This window comes from Tamandua tetradactyla, chromosome 8 (assembly GCF_023851605.1).
Source record: "Tamandua tetradactyla isolate mTamTet1 chromosome 8, mTamTet1.pri, whole genome shotgun sequence".
Taxonomy (NCBI): Eukaryota; Metazoa; Chordata; class Mammalia; order Pilosa; family Myrmecophagidae; genus Tamandua; species Tamandua tetradactyla.
The window spans coordinates 44,659,705-44,677,344 of NC_135334.1; positions in this window are offsets into that span (position 1 = coordinate 44,659,705).

Below are 17,640 nucleotides of genomic sequence, written 5' to 3' on the forward strand. Positions count from 1 at the left end.
CTCTGCCAGCCATAGTTTCTAGCCTATTAAAGATGATAAAATTTCAGTCAGCTTGGATGCCAGAATTGATTTCCTATTTAATTTCAATATAATGTAATTGGGGCATTGTGTATTTTGTATTTCTTCCTCTTTGGCTCTCACCTCCATTTCTGCCTTTGTGTGTTCCCCTGTTTCCTGGGAGGTTGTCAGCCTGAAAACTATATTCCCTTTCTTCCTTCCCAGCCAGTAGGAGGCACTGAAGGAAATTTGGAATGTAGGAAGAAGAGAAAAAGTGATTTTGTTTTCCTTTCCACTTCTTTTGATGTCTGCAGTAGTAACGCACTATCTCCTTTGACAAGCAGTATGTTACCAGTAAGAGGAGCTGATGGGAACTGCAGGGGACTCAGCGATATTGGACCCAAGCACCGCATGAATCTCCCTAGTAGAGAGCCTACTGACTGTAGCCTCTGCAACCATAAAGAACAGCAAATGTTCTGGGAAACAGGATATTCAGCCCCTTGCGAAGTTTCAGCAATAGTGTGTCTTACAGCCACAATACACACAGATGCTCCAGAAGCCTCAGTGGCACAGGGGTCATTGGCCCTGTTTGGACCAAATCCCCTATCATTTTTCCTACCCTTGGGACAGAGATGTTTACTACAACTTTGAATATTTGGAAAGCATTACTTTTTCCCACTAATATAACTAATTTCATGTATTAAATCCTTTTAAATACTTAGAATGGTATCAGGCTTTCTGACTATAATAGAGGAATATAACTTTCATTCTGTATTTCTCCCTTTGTTTATTTTAATAGAGTTTAAAATCAATCACTATTATATAAAGTGACTTCATATAATTTGAAGGTCATTTGTTCATCATATCATTATCTTCTTTGAGTGACTTTGAATAACTGCCTTCTCTCTGTTAACATTTGATTGTATGATTAAACATCTCTTAATATACCCAGCTATTAACTCAATCATTAACCTATTTATCTTATCCTCCACCAAATTATTATGAATGTCTTTTAATGTAAAGTTGTATTCACCAGCAACATTCCCCAAATTTGGAATTGCTTTTATGTCAAACTTTCTGAGTATAAATTTATATAGAAATTATTTTATTATCATCACATATCATTTCTCTATTAAGCTATTACTAAGCGCTAGCAAGTATTGCTAAAAAAGTTGATTTTTCTTGTCTGATAAATATGTACATATGTAAAATTTCAAAACCTCTCACTCTTTTCATGCATTTTATTGGTGGTATCCTTTCAACTAGTTGTTCTCTGAAATGACATTTTAAATATATACATCCTTAGCTCTGGTAAACATTTAGGAGAGACTCAAAAGTACTTGAGAGGATCATGGGAAAAATTATCTGTGGAAGGATTATCTCTGGGAGAAATAATCAGTGTGAATATTTTCTCTCATTTCTGCCACAGTCATTATTCATATAAATCTCTCACATCTGTAACTGCCACACACTATCTCACATTTGGCAATTTCTTGAATGTGCTTTATAGAATTTTACAATTCAGATAAAACCACCACATCTATGTTTGAATTCATGGTGTCTTATACATAGGGTCAAAGCAAACATTCTTTTGTAAACTGGGAGACCAGAACAAGAAATTCATTAAATTTAGAACATTAAACTGACAAAGATTTTGCAAACGCTTGGTTTATATCCATGCTCTTCTACATAATTCTATTTCTTTCTTTCACTAATGATAATTATGCCACCATAGATCCCATTCAACTTTCTAATTCCTCTAAAAATCAATCTTAAGTTTCATCATTTCTTACTGCTATATGACATCATTCTTTCGGGGATAAAATAACAAATTGTGGGCCTTAGAAATGCCTGGTATTTTACATCTCTGTATTTTTCCTCTGCATTCTGACTGCTGCTCCATTGATATAACTAAAAATACCAGAACTTTGCCATAATAATAACTACAATTGAATGCACGTTTTTGTCAGTTTTTAGAACACATTTCAGTGTCAATGCAATGCAGTGGTCATTTTACCAGGTTTAAGATGAAAATATTCTAATACAGGTTATCATAGGCAAGTCATTAATCACTCTAACCCTTGTCTTCTCTTTTGTACAATGGGGATAAATGTAGACTTACTGTGATTAATGAGATACTATAAATAAAGTGTTTATCAGAGTATAATTAGTACATATTAGCTTTAGGAACTCTTAAATTTATATCATGCTGATTTGTATAACTGATCCGGTTTTCTATCCCTGCCTCAAAATTTTAAGAATTGCAAGTTCCTTGATGGTAATAATTTATCATTTATTCGTTTTAAATTCTAAAAAAGTGCTGTGAATGTCATCTGTATTAAACAAATATGATATATTCCTTGCATGTGCAGTATACCATAATGAGAGCACACTACAAAAAAAGTGAAAGTGCAGTTTATCTATAAATAGAATCCAATCAACACTTTAATATCTCAGTGGAGAAAATCTATCTGATTCAACTGGTTATGGGTCATGTTAATAAGCGTAATACTTTATCTCTTCAGGCTTATCTCTGACTATTTCTTTTTAATGTAATTTGACTGAGTTTGAACTACTAAATTTAGAAAAATCACTGTGGAATCGAAGTGCATTTGCTTATTTGGCAATGCACATTATGTTCCTAATTAACATTTCTAGAAATAAATTGATTTTACCTGTGTTTCAATTGAATAAAGCTGATTATGTGACAGATGCTTTCATGAATTTCACCTTACTTTTCAGCGAGCTTTCCTTAGTTAACAGAACTGGTAAGTAGGTGAACTTTTGAAGTGCTTATTTTATAATGGCTTCATCATTTCATTGGGTTCAATTATTTCTGACACTCCAAATGTTTAAATCATTAGTTTTATTCCTATTGATTTTAAGGGCTTGTAATTCATACTAACAATCCCCTTTTCCCTGATATTGGATGTTTCTTCTTCCATTACAATGTATACACACGCAGTCATATGTATACACACGCAATCATATGCACACACACGCACCCACACATATATCATGCCTCCCAGATTATTGGAATTCCAGATTATGTGATGCCTAAATCATCATACTGTGTCATCATATTTCTGGTGCTCTCTCCAGTTCTGTATTTTCTACCATGTCAGCCTACTTATAAGAATAAAACTAAGTTTAGCTTTCACACAAAATGGTGCAGGATGAGAGAAATGGAACTAACTAAGCAAAAGGCTGCAAAACCAGCTCAGACCGGTCTGGAGGGTAGGGAAAGGAGAAGATGTCCGATGTAAACCTAGAACTCGCTTACATCCTTATGTGAGTAAAAACAAGTTAAACAAGTAATGACGAGTGTCACTGGAATGTAAAACGTAATCAAAAGCAGGAACTTTCGGTGGGAGATTTGAACTAATTAGACGATTCAGATAGGCTGTAACCTCTGGAATATCCAGTCAGTGGAGAAACAGGGGAGGGACCTGCGTGCTAGGTTTAGGGAATAAATACTGCTGCTTCCTGATGCTTGGCACCCCAGCCACTATGTTTTGGTTGTGTGCCCATTCTTACAAGATCATTAATAAATTATTTTTTTCTCCTCAATCACTGAGCATTTACTCTCTTTCAGGTACAGCTTTCTTTCTAATGGCCTCTGATAAAATCATGCATTTCTTTTTTAAAAATCTGGCTGAGAAATGGAGTTCCATACCACTAAGTTTATGTTATGTGATGAAAAGATAATGTGCTATACTGCCCAGGTAACATATCTATGATTTCATATGTATTTAGAGGTTAATGTCTAATTTCAAAGGCTTGCCTATATGGTCATTATATTAGGAGTTATAAACAAGATATCTGTAGGAGAGGAATGCAGTTACCACTCGATATACTGTACAGTGAGAATAGTCTACCTTGTACATTTTGGGAGGAACTTCTTCCTTTTACCTTTAACACATTCATTGAACACACATATATATATATATATGCCAAGCACTGTTTTAGGCACAAAGAAAAAAATCAATAAGTAGATGAAAATTTCGGCCCTCATCAGTCTTACGTTTTATTGGATTGATAACAAATAATAAACAATAAGCACAACATTTAAATGATTTATGTTGTCTGTAAGAAGAAGAAAAGGGCTGCTTCAGAGAAATAAACAATGAAAAAAGAAGGGAGAAAGGTCAATCAGAAGTTTCAGGGCAAAAGTTAATACAATTTGTCTGACAGCTTTGCTGAGAAGCTGACATTTATGCAGAGACTTGAAGGATGTGAAGATGTAGCCATGTGAGTGGGGGGAAAGGGCATAGTAAAGAGAGGGAACAAAGTTTGTTTAGCTAGTGTGCCCTAAAAACAACAGAGTTTGACTAGAACAGAGCAAGCGGGGGGGGGGTGTCCTATGAGATGAGATCAGAACACTTAGAAGGAACAGCTGTTTAACACTTTGCAGATACTTATAATGTTATTTGTTTGGCTATTCTTACTGTCAGGAAAATGAGAAGCCATTGGGGGTTTTTGATGAGAGAAATAACAGTCACTGTTAAAGGTTTTAGAAGTATCCTTCTGACAATTGTGTTATGAATATAATGGAGGTAGGTAAAAAGGATTATGGAAAACTGTTTTGGTGCTTTTTGCAATAATCTAAGAGAAAAATAATGGTGCTTTGATGAGACTGGTATCCAAGGAGAATCTTAAAAAATGATATATTATGAAGATATTTTGAATGCACAGAAAACAGGATTTCCTAACTGATTAGTTAGGAGATAATTAGAGAAAGAAGGAAGTTGGAAGGATTCCAAGATTACTGGTCTAAGCAACTGAAGAATTGAGTTGCAATCAACTGACATTAGGAATTCTATAGGTGGAGGAGATTTTAGAGATAGGTGAAGGTATGAAGTTGGTGTTGAACTATTTAAACTTTTTTTTTTCCTTTCTTTTCTTCTTTTATTTAGGACTGGCTGGGATGGTTTTGATTGGGATTTGGCAAGTTATGCTAGGTGGCAATGTCTAACTGAAGCTTGCTTAAGAGTGACCTCCAGTGTAGCCTCTCGACTTTATTTGAACTCTCTCAGCCACTGATACCTCATTTATTATACTTCTTTACCCTCTTTTGGTCAGGAAACATTGTTGATCTCATGGCACCAGGGCCAGACATATCCCTGGGAGTCATCTCCCATGCCACCAGGGAGACTTTCACCCCTGGATGTCATGTCTCATATAAGGGGGAGGGCAATAATTTCACTTGCAGAGTTGGGCTTAGAAAGACTGAGACCACATTTGAGCAACAAAAGAGATCCTCCAGAAGAACTCCTAGGCATACCTATAGGTAGGCTAAGCTTCTCCACTACATACATAAGCTTCACAAGAGCAAGCCTCAAGATCAAGGGCTTGCCCTATTGGTTTGGGTGTCCCTAATGTTTGACACAGTATCAGGGATTTCTCCAGTCATACAGTTTAACAGTTCCATATTTTTTCTCCCATCCATCAAAGGACTTTGCCAATACTTTTTTTTTTTTTTTTTTTTTTTTAAAGGAAAGACAGAGAGAAGGAAGGAAGGAAGGAAGAAAGGGAAACATCTTTAAACATTTTCTTGTTTTATTGTATTCTGTTTCTCCGTTTTTGTTACATGGGCTGGGGCCGGGAATCGAACCGAGGTCCTCCGGCATAGCAGGCAAGCACTTTGCCCGCTGAGCCACCGCGGCCCGCCCATTTGCCAATACTTTTTGATTGTCTGCTTAATATATTCTAGAATGTATCCAGGTATTATATTACACTATACAAGATTAAAGGCCCTCATTCTTATTCTGGGCTCCCTATGTTTCAATTGTTTAAATGAGCTGTGCAGATAGGTTAAGTTAGATTATGTGCTACAGAAAATCTAGGTTCCAAACAAAACAAACCTTTCTTCCTTTGGTCTCAAAGAGTAGGTGAGGTTCTAAAATATATGCAATTACCTCCTCACCCCTGTATTCTGAATTACCTTAATCCTGACCTGATCAGCTTCATTCTTATATCTAAATAACAGATTAAACATATATAAAACAGCCTCTCAAAATCCAGAAATAATAATTACCACTCCAGCCTAAATATGGACTATTGAAATTTGAGCTATCTATTGAAATCTAAGCAGAGATTCCTAGTTAGCAGCCAGGTAACTGGTGTGCCATTGAAGCTGCAATTGCAGATAAATATCTGGGAGTGTTTGTCATACAGCTGATATTCAAAATGATAAAACTCATCAAGGAAATGGGAATAAAAAACAAACACAGGAGCTCCAAGTACTGAGTTCTGGGTATTCAATCAGTAAGAAGTTCAGTAACTATAGATGTTCCAGCTAAGAAGCCTGAGAAGAATCATTAGAGAAGAGCTAAGAAAATCAAGAGCACATGATATTCTGGAAACTAAGAATTTGCCACAGGCTGATTTAGGAAGTCCAAAGATTCAAAGGGATTGAGTAGGATCTGCTTGCTTATAATACCCTATCTCTAAATTAGTCACCAACAGATAAATCTAATTGGTATAGAAATTCTCAATGTATATATATGTCAGCATATTTTATTTGACCAAACTCATCATCAGTAATTTGAGTAATTTTCAAATCTATGTTTTAGAAACTTAAAGTTATAGTATTAATTGTATTTATTTTGGAGGGGAAGAGGAGAACATACTATATGAGGACTGATATTTATAAAGACAACAGCTACAAGTTTTCAGAGGTTCTTGGTCATTTCAAGAGCAAGTAACAGCACTGAACCACTACTACTCCAACATGAGTCTTTGGAGTCCTCTTTAAAAAACCTTAAATTGCCATGAGGTTGTTAGTTTCAGGATTCCTAAAGTTTGATTTACATCTTCAAGGCTATCCTTTGCTCCGAACACAGCAGTCTTTTAGGGGACACGCAGACTAACTTGCAGGTGACTATTTTTTTTGGTTATGAAACTGCAGAATTGAGCTATGAAGAGAACTAAATGATGTTATTTTAGGGTAAGTTTCCAAAGCCAGCATCAACGTGAAATCAAACTTTTGATTTTCCTCTCAATTCAGGTTTTCCCTTTCAACTTGAAGACATTTTTTTCTACTTTCCTTTATAATTTATTTGCATTTAGTCCCCAAGTCCTGATGTTTCTATCTCCAAAAATATTTCTGAAACCTGGTCAGGGATTTACAATTTTATTTGCATCATTTAGAAGTTTAGTTAAGTTTTTGCCCTTGAGAGTCTTATATCTTAATCTCTATCACAGCATGTTTCAGTTTTCTGTTGCACTGCCCACAATGCATTTCAGTTTTATGTCACTAGTTATTCTTTTCTTTGAGCTCTTTGAAGCTAGAAGCTGTTTCTGCTTCTTCTTTGTAATAAAAGTTGCATGGCAAGTCTTGGCATGTAATAGATTCTAGAAGGAATTTTTGTTGAATGGGTTAATAGGCTTGACCTTTGCCAGCTACATTGGGTTTGCTATGATATCATCCTAGTTTGTCTTCCTATTATATATTGTATGAGAAATGTCTTATCTCATATCCTGTTGACCCACTTTTTGCACCAGACATCCTTGCCACAGGAGATTTCGGCAGATGTAACATAATGATATCTGCCAGCAGATCAGGCATGTGTCTCTTGCTTTCTGCCCAAGGGATTCTCCAATCCACTATGTGGGATGACTCTGGGGACCCACTTATTACTCACACATATGTTACCAGGAAGCATGGGGAAGTGAATGCATCATGGGTCAATGGCTGAATTATGAAGGAAAAGGATCTGTAGATATATGCTCCTTTCTTCTATTGCTTGGGCAAGAAATTTTGACACAGCCTACACCTCCCCTCAGAAGAGGTCTGGATGGAATCCTGTGACAGTAGCTCACCATGGTGACCAAACCTGAGAATATACACTTCTATTACTTTCCTTCCTTCCTTCTTTTCTTCACTCAGCCCCTGGCCTCTGTTCCCTGGGATCATGTCTCAAAGTAAGCTACTAAATTCATACATCCTTTTGTTAGAGGCTTTCCTCAGAGTGGGAAATATAGACTAAAACGTGTGTCCTCCCCTTGCACATATTTGATTTATTTTTTAGGTACTGCCAGATCAAGTTTCAGAAAATGCCATGTGTCATGTCTTTATTTAGCCTACAAAGTGTCTGGATTTTGTACCTAAAGAAATATCATGCCCTAAAGTATATACCTAACAGGAAATCAAATATATTTTTCTATGTATTATTAGTTATGCCAAGCTTGCAATGTTAATTTAATTATTTAATTACTTTTTTATAGATTAAATTTTCTCCATGAGATTTTAATTTTCTTAGAGGCAAGAAACATTACTTGGTTAGAAAAAAAAAATCTTCCCAAAAGTGCATAGTAAAGTGCTATTCTACAGTAGGTGCTAAAAAAATTCTTATGAAATTCCTCTAAACATCAATCTTTAGAGGAAGCCTATAAATTACCAAACCCTATAAAAAAAACTATGGTTTTGAGAAATACAATCTTGAAAATAGATAATAAAATGTAAATACCACCTACAGCTCTAAAACACTTGAACCTTTTCCATTTGAATTTCCATTAAGTCTCAGAAACAGCTAAAACTAGGGCACTTAATTGCATCAAATATGGCAGACTGCAATAAGAATGTCATTATGAATCATGTGATATGGATTTAAGTTTTGTTCATGATTTGGTTATCCATCCCTCTTGAATTCCATTCTCTCCATCTCTAGAATGGGAAATTATAAAAATTTCCTTAGCTACTGTGTTAGTTAGATTCAATTGTCAACTTGGCCAGGTGAGCATACCTAGTCTTGTTGCTGCGGACATAAGCCAATGGTACGTGAACCTCATCTGTTGCCAATTACATCTGCAGTCGGCTAAGAGGCGTGTCTGGTGTGATGAGTGACGTTTGACTTAATTGGCTAGTGCTTAAATGAGAGATTGCAACGTAGCACTGCTAAGCAGCTCGGCATTCCTCATCTCAGCACTTGCAGCTTAGCCCAGGGTTTTGGAGATGCAGAAAAGAAGTCACCCCGGGGAAAGATGTTGGAACCCAGGGGCCTGGAGAGAAGACCAGCAGAGACCATCCTGTGCCTTCCACATAAGAAAGAACCTCAGTGGAAAGTTAGCTGCCTTTCCTCTGAAGAACTAACAAAATAAATCCCCTTTTATTAAAAGCCAATCCATCTCTGGTGTGTTGCATTTCGGCAGCTAGCAAACTAGAACAGCTACTAAGCAGTGTAATGTACGTTCAAATGTAAAACACTTGAGAAATAACTGTGGTATCTATAGAAACAGTAAAATGGAAATTATTACTATATGTTTAAGAATTCAGCACATTATTAGTTAACAAGCAATCTTTAAACTGTGTGACAATTTCTAGGTACTGCCTAAAAAAGGGTACTCATAATTTTAAACATTATTTTTTTCTCTATTAAAAATTCAGAGTTCCACTATCAAAACTCTTGAACTTAACATAGGGACGTTGTGGCTGGAAATAAAATAACCAGTGTATATGTATTATAAACATTTGTATTCAATAATTCATTTGTACAATAACCAAAAAGTTGAAAAAGACAAATATTTTCCACTTTATATTTGAATATTATGCTGCTGTTATCATTTGGATGTGGTTTATAAACCACACAAACCCATCAAGACAAATAATATTTGTTATATTTGTAAAGAACAAAAATTCAATTCAACAACAAATTTACATGGCAGTTATATCAATAAATTTTTTAACTGTCTCAAATTCCCTTTGACAGTAAGTAATATATGAATATGTAGTAAGTAATAATAATAGACGTGACAATAATTGTTTGCTCTGGGGTTTTTACAGAATTTTATTCACCATTATTATGCGTTGTCTTTCCTTTATTCATTAATTCCTTTATTCATTATGTATTAACTGCTTGTTGGCATTGTTTTTCTTTTATATTCCTGGTTGCTTTATTTTTAAATACCAATGAAAAAGAAAAATGAAACTTTTCAAACAAAAAACAACTAAATTCTGAGGTTCCATGCCAACCACAAACTCATTTGGTACTCCTAACATGTTTGATACTTCTTCAATGTGGTACAAGGACAGAAACATATTGAATAAGCCTAAACTACCTACCTGACATAACTGCATAGGTTATGCATATGTTTCATCATGAGAGAGAACATATGAGACTCTACCAAAACACACACAAAAAATTGAACTTGTTCATAATGATGTATAAAAACATTGAAATATTCTGTCCTTTCAGTCAGTCTAAAATACGATATAAATATCCATCATGCCTGGCTTAATGTGAATATCTGAAGTACTAAAGTGCTCGAAGACTATAACTCCAAAATCATATAGAAAGAAGAAATTTGCAACTAGGAAAAAGAAGGGTGTTAGGAAATAGAAATATCTCAACTTTCAGGTACCACTGGACTGTAGAATCTGGAATAAACTTATATGTAACAAGAAAGCATTGTACAGATTTTTCAAAAGAAATTGAAAAAAAGAGCATAAATGTCCTCAAATACAGAAACTTGACATAATGTGAAAATTCTAGATTTATATGTGCTCATAAATCTTCACTAGCAAGAAATGTGCCACATTTTACATTATAAGATTTTCTAAAAAGTGAATTACACCAATATGCCAGGGAATTTTGGTTTTAGAGTTCCTATCAATTGGAAATATGATGTCTTTAAAGGAGGCTGTAAGTAGAATGGCCTTAAACACTGCAGTTTTGAATCAAGGAAGAATGGGAAATAGGGAATAAAGCTGAAGTACTTCAAATAATTTGAATCCTTTATTCCCATCTCTGCTACTGGAACACTTCCATTTTTTTGTCATATAAGAAAAAAGGGGTTGTACAAGAGATTGGTATGAATATGTCCTGGTTATTTCAGCAATCCAGTCATCAAGCAGTCTTCATTTAAATTAGAAATCTTTAACAACTTTTGTGTACTTATGAAATTTTTAGCACTGGCTCTATCCTTCAGCTGTCATATGATCTAAATGGAAAGCATCCCTGTGCTAGAAGAACATAGTGTCTTATGTAGAGGTGATTATTAATTGAACAACAAGATAAACCAGAAGATTGGTCCAGGAAGAAATAATGGCAGGATTTTGAACCAGGTCTGAGTCTAAAGCCCAGGCCGGTAACCAGAATGCCTCTGAGTTCTGGAACCTTGTTTCAGGTCCAGGCTTTAAAGTCTTTTAAGATACCTAGTCTGCTTATTTCACTGAAGTAAATTGCCCTGATTAAAATCAAGTCTTTTCTAATTCCATGTTCTAACTCATTATTAGACTTTACAGACTTCAATATAAAAATTAGAATAATATTTGATTTATGCGAATTTATTCTTAAATACCTAAGACTATGGACTAAAATCAAAATGCACCATATTCAATAAAAAAGGTACTTTATCAGGTATCTTGACAATTTTTCTTTCAGACTCATTGCTCTAGTTTTCTAAGCTGCTAAAAGCAGATGCTTCACAATGCATTGGCTTTATGGAAATTTATTAGTTTACAAACTTACAGTTTTGGGGCTGAGATAAAATGTTCAAAACAAGACATCATCAATATAATACCTTCTTCTGGAAGACCGGCTGCCAGCAATCCTGGACTCCTCTGCCACATGCAAGGCTCATAGCAGCATCTGCTGGTCTCTCCCTTCTCTTCTGGGTTTTATTGCTTCCAAGTTTGGGATTCTATGGCTTTCTTTCTCTCTGTCCAAATTTCATGCTCTCATAAAGGACTCCAGTAAGGGGATTAAGACCCACCCAGAATGAGAAGGTCACATCTTAAGTTCCTTCTCACCAAAACAGTCCTACTCACAATGGAAAATCCACACCCACAGGAATAGATTACTGTAAGAACATACTTTTCTGGAGGACATACAGCTTCAAACCATCACATTCATTCATTCATTTTACTTGGTTATTTTGAGACTCTGTGACAAAACAAAATAATTCCATTTGTAGACTTTGTTATAGAAGCAAAAACTATTTTAAATGATTAAGGGCTAGGATATTTTTGCATTTAACAACTTGCAACAGAAAAAGAAGAAATCATGAATGCTATAAAACTTTTACTTTAACCAATTAGAAAAGTGAATTTTTCATTTTTGAAATGAAATGTCACATAGTGTAGATATGAGAAATGTACAACGCACTAAATCATAGTTATGTGTTGGCATTGAGCTAACTCTTCAACTTGCAAATGCAATGGAAGCTGTGAAGAATAGTAAATATGTTTTCTTCTCTCTAAAAGCCACCAGTCTTCTCTTAGTTTTTGTTTTCTAAATTATGTAATTGTAGGCATTCATAAGTACGTATGGATTAAATCTAGTCTGCAATTTCTACCTCCAAAAAACCCTTTTACATCATTGTTAAATAACGTGATCTAGCTGTTTTCTCCCTATAAAAATAAAATAAAACACCAACACATCTTTTTATGTTCTCAAGAATTCCTTAGCAGGGAGAAAATGTGGTCAAACAGTACTAATTTTTCCATTAAGAGGATTAAGCTTTCAAAGCCCTAACACTGATATTCTTTCTTAGGCTATGTAACTAATTTATTTCAATAACTCTCAGCAAAGAGCAGCAGGTCTGTCTTTTACAGAAAATAAATCATAGTAAAGACCACTATTTGAGGAATCTCTATGTTTCTCTATGCAACCCCCTCTGCCCACTACATACACATCTCATTGCCAAGGTCAGATGCATGTACTTCGACCCTTGTAGAACTTGGGCCTATCATTTTAAATACTTCAAGATGTAGACATAGGAAAAAGTAACTATCCATTTACATGTTTCAGAGCTCCAGATTTTCAAGCAAAAAAATTATTCTTCATGCAAGCTGAAATAAAATTCTAAATTGAAAGTTACCTTGAGAAGGAATACATTTTCACAGACTGATGCCCACATTTTGATTCAGGGTGCACATGTGTTAGGAAAACATTTTGCTGTTTTAACTCATGGTCATTGTTTGCTCCTTACCCAGATTTTGGCTAGTGTGGTACCCTTCCAGTTGCTATCAGTAACTCTGCATAACAATCCATAGAAGTCACATGCTTCATTCTCCAAAGGAAAAAAATGTTGAAAGGGAATATGGTGCTCCATTTGGAGTTACATTTTATATATGGTGCGAGAAAGTGTTCACCCTTCACTCATTTGCATATGGATATCCAGTTTTATCTGCACCATTTAAGAGATTATTATTTGCCAATTAAGTAGACTTGGCACAAAAATCAGTTGGCCACGCATGAGGGTCTGTGTTTCAGTTTGCGAAAGCTGCCAGAATCCAACATGTCAGAAATGGATTGGCCTTTTCAAAGGAGATATATTTAAGTTACAAATTTACAAGCCTAAGACCATGAAAATGTCCAAATTAAGGCATCCAGAGAAAACCTAATCAGAAGGTCCTACCCACAATAAGTCTGCATGACAAGATTGGGTTAAAGGAGCATGGCTTTTCTGGGTTACATAATTGTTTCAAAATAGCACTGTCTATTTCTGAACTCTCAATTTGATTCCATTGGTGTGTGTATTGGTATATGCCAATATATACTAATCTATATCCTCGTACTATGCTGTTTTGACCACTGAAGTTTTATAATCAGTTTTAAAATTTACTCTTCTTTGTTAAGATGTTTTTGTTCCTGAATTTGGGTCTAGATTCCTGACTGTGCTGCAAGAAAGAATATAAGGACACAGCATAGATAGAGCAAGTAGATAGAAAACTTACTGAATGCATGCAGAGAAGGAGCGTGCAGGCACTCTCACAACGAACACCTTTCTTTTCTTCCCTTTACTAAAAGAAACTCTTGAACATGACTGATACTAAATTAAGTTCATAAACTATTTTAGCACTCTAAGACAGTTTGATCTTCATCTGTTTTGCCCATTAAGACAAGTAGAGATGAACACTGATTTTTGAAACCAAACATGGAACATATATCTAATGCATTGAATTTTTTTACCCATGTGTACAGATAATGTATTGTGTAAAGGGCTACTACTAAAATGTAAGGGATGTTTTATGATGAACTTTTCAGCATGTATTATAAGGAAAGTTTTTCTTTATGGCACAGAGTGCTTACATTAGAAACAAAAAAGGACTTACTTAACTATATTAAAATGAAACAAAGATAGGGTATAATGTATTCATAAACACACACACATACACAACCATGCTCCCTGAATTCAGAAAACATTATCAATGATACTGTTATAATTATAGCTATACAGTATATATCCATTACCCATAAACATTTACTAATTTTACAATAAAATAGCCTTCTATTAACAATTGTCTCTGCTTTGCATAGATCCATAAGACATTACCATTCCTATAGATTAGTAATGCCTCCATGAAAAGCGAACATACTTTTATCATTTCTGACTTTATCATCTGGTTTTATAGAAAAAAATCACTGTGCATTATTTAGTTATTAGGGCTGTTTATCATGGAGCTAGTAACTTTTGTAGGTTTTAAGACTATCTTCTCTCTGGTATCATGACACTAAATCCTTTTTTTCTTCAAAAGGCTATTGTTTAACACATGCTACATCCTAAAGCTTATATCAGAATGGCATTACCATGTGTTGAGGATAATCTTAGCACATTTGGTCCAGTTATTTATAAATCTCATCAAGTTTTTCTTTTAAGAAATTTGACCTGCGTTCACTGGCAAGAAGAATGACCAATAAGAATAGGAAATAAAGAATTTGTTTACTGAAATACTTCTGATTTTTAAAAAAGGATTGAGAATAACGGAGACATACATTAATTTGAGAGGCAAATAACTAAAGGTAACCATGATTACAGAAACAAAGAAAGTTATAATAATGTTTCACCAAGCACAGAATATCATAAAAGAGATAGCGATTATTTTTAAAAGGATTCAAATGGAAATTCTGGAGTTAAAAATACAAAGCCAAAACAAAAATTCAGTAGAGGGACTCAACATTCAATTTAACAGTCTGAAGAAAAAACATGCGATTTTGAAGAATGATAATATACAATCTAAAAAACAGAAGGAAAGAAAATAAATAAAAATGGTAAAAGCCTCAAATATATGTGAAAAATAATTAAGTACACCAACATATATTTAATGTGCGTACCAAAAAGAAAGTAGAAAGCTAAAGGAGCAGAAAAAATTAGTGGAAAAATGGCTGAATACTTTGCCAAACTTGATAAAAAAACAATAATTTATACTTCTAAGAAGCTCAAAAACACTCCAAGTGGGGTAAACAAAATTAGATCAACATCCAGTTATATCATAAAAAAAATACAGAAAGCCAAACAAAAAGATAAAAATTTTTAAAAACATATATAAATATTACTTGTCACAATTCCCAGGTCCTAGAATTGTAGGATAGAGTATGCCTTCTTGACCAAAAGAGGGAAAAGAAATGTAACAAAACACAGTTTCAGTAGCTGAGAGATTTTAAATGGAGTACAGAGGTCTTTTTGGAGGTTTCTCTTATGCAAACTCCAGTTCTATCAGCTAGATATAACAAATTGTCATGGTAAGCCAAACCCCAACCAACAGCATTCCTGAAAACCCTAAAAAAAATCCAGAGAAATAAGACTCTGTGCTGGTTCGAAGCTATTATATACTCCAGAAAAGCAATGTTCTTTAATCCTCATTCAATATTGCTGTCCGGAATCTTTTTGATTGTTTCCATGGAGATGTGACCCACCCAATTGTGGGTGGTAACCTTTAATTAGATGGTTTCCATGGAGATGTGTTCCCACCCGTACAAGGTGGGGATGCTTACTAGAGCCCTTTAAGAGGGAACTATTTTGAGAAAAACTGTAGAGCAACCAGAACCAACAGAGTCCACACAGCTAGAGAACTTTGGAGATGAAGTAGGAAAATGCCCCCAGGGAAACTTCATGAAACCAGAAACTGAGAAAGTTAGGAGACATCACCATGTGCTCTCCCAGCTGTGAGAGAAATCTTGACATTTATTGGCCTTTCTTAAGTGAAGGTAACCTCTTTTTGGTGCCTTCATTTGGATGTTTTCATGGCCTTAGAACTGTATACCTACAACTTACTAAATTCCCCTTTTTAAAAGCTGTTCCAGTTTAGTATATCATATTCTGGCAGCTTACAAACTAATATAGATTCTGTAGTAATACTTATTAAGTTTATTTTTCAGAAACTAAAAACCTCCAGATTGTTCCTATGCCAGATAAACTTTGAAACTTAAAGGTACTAGTATTTTCCAGAACATCAACCAGTTGCATTCCCTTTCAATGTCAACATTCCTTTGCAACATGAACAAGTTAGAATGGTCATTGCATCCAAATCCCTGAAGATTAAGAGGATGATTAAATGTGAGAGGGGCGTTGTGACAGAGAGGTTAGAATTTAGCAAGTGATTGCCATTGCTGAAATGCTGTATAGAAATTTCTTTTTGGTTTCTAGTGTCTTGGAATGACCAAAGGAAATGCCTGAAATTGTGGAACTGTAACCCATGCCATACATAGAAATTTGCTCTATAACTACTTGTTAAACCAAACTTTGAAATTTATCACTTTTCTTTATATATTATATTTCACAATAAAAATGTTAAAAAGAGAAAAAAAGAAAAACTTTTGTTCATACCCACAAATATGCATTATTAAAAAGGGGAACATGAAGAAATAAATAGGAATATCAATTTTTTAAATTCTAATTGATATATAAATCCTCATCATTTTCAGAGCTAATATGGTGAAATTAATTCTGATTTTTGACCTCATATGCTAATCTCTGTTAGAAGAAATGCCCATTCTCTAACTATATAAATTAGCATTATAATATGTATAGCTTATATCTTTACTACTTTGCAAAGCTAATTATACCACATGCACTAGCTTAAGGGAGGTCGGATCTAGATCCATTTTACAAATGTTTAAAAAGGATTAGACTGATTTGCCAAAGAACAGAAACTATTTGTGACAAAATTTTGCAGTGAACAAATAAGCCTATGAATGATGAAAAAAAAAGATCACTTGTCACACTGAAAGGAACCCCAATGAGATTAAAAAGCTGACTTCTTATCAGAAACCATGGATATCAGCAGACAAACAGTGGATGACATAATCAAAGTCCTGAAAGAAAAAGAAAAACAAGACAAAATACTTCTCAACTAAGAAATTTATATTTGACAAAACTAACATCAAAAATGAAGAAATGAAGACATTACCTGGGCTCATTTGAAACTGTTATATATTCTGAAAAAACAACAACATTCTTTTAATCCTAAATCCAATCTTGTGGGGTCAGCCATGCTCTTATAATCCTAATCCAATATTGTAGGATGTGAGCTCTTGAGTGGGTTGTTTCCATGTGACACACCCAATTGAGGTATGACCTTTTGCTTAGATGGAGGTGTGACTCTGCCCATTCAAGGTGGGTCTTGATTAGTTTACTGGAGTCCTTAAAGGAGCCAACACAGAGCTCAGATACTGATGTTTGGAGAAACAGAGGAAAATTCCAGAAGGACCCACAGGGTATGCAAGAGCCCTTTGAAACCAGAAGCTGGGAGAGGAGCTCACAGACATTGTCAAATGTCTTCCCAGGAAATGCTAGGCAAGCCAGAACCCAGAGTTTTGTCCTGAAGAAACTAAGTGAAGGCCCAGAGATGCTTAGAAAGGAAGCCACTGGAATCAGAAGCACAAAGCAGCAAACTGGGAGCCAGGACATCAAAGCCAG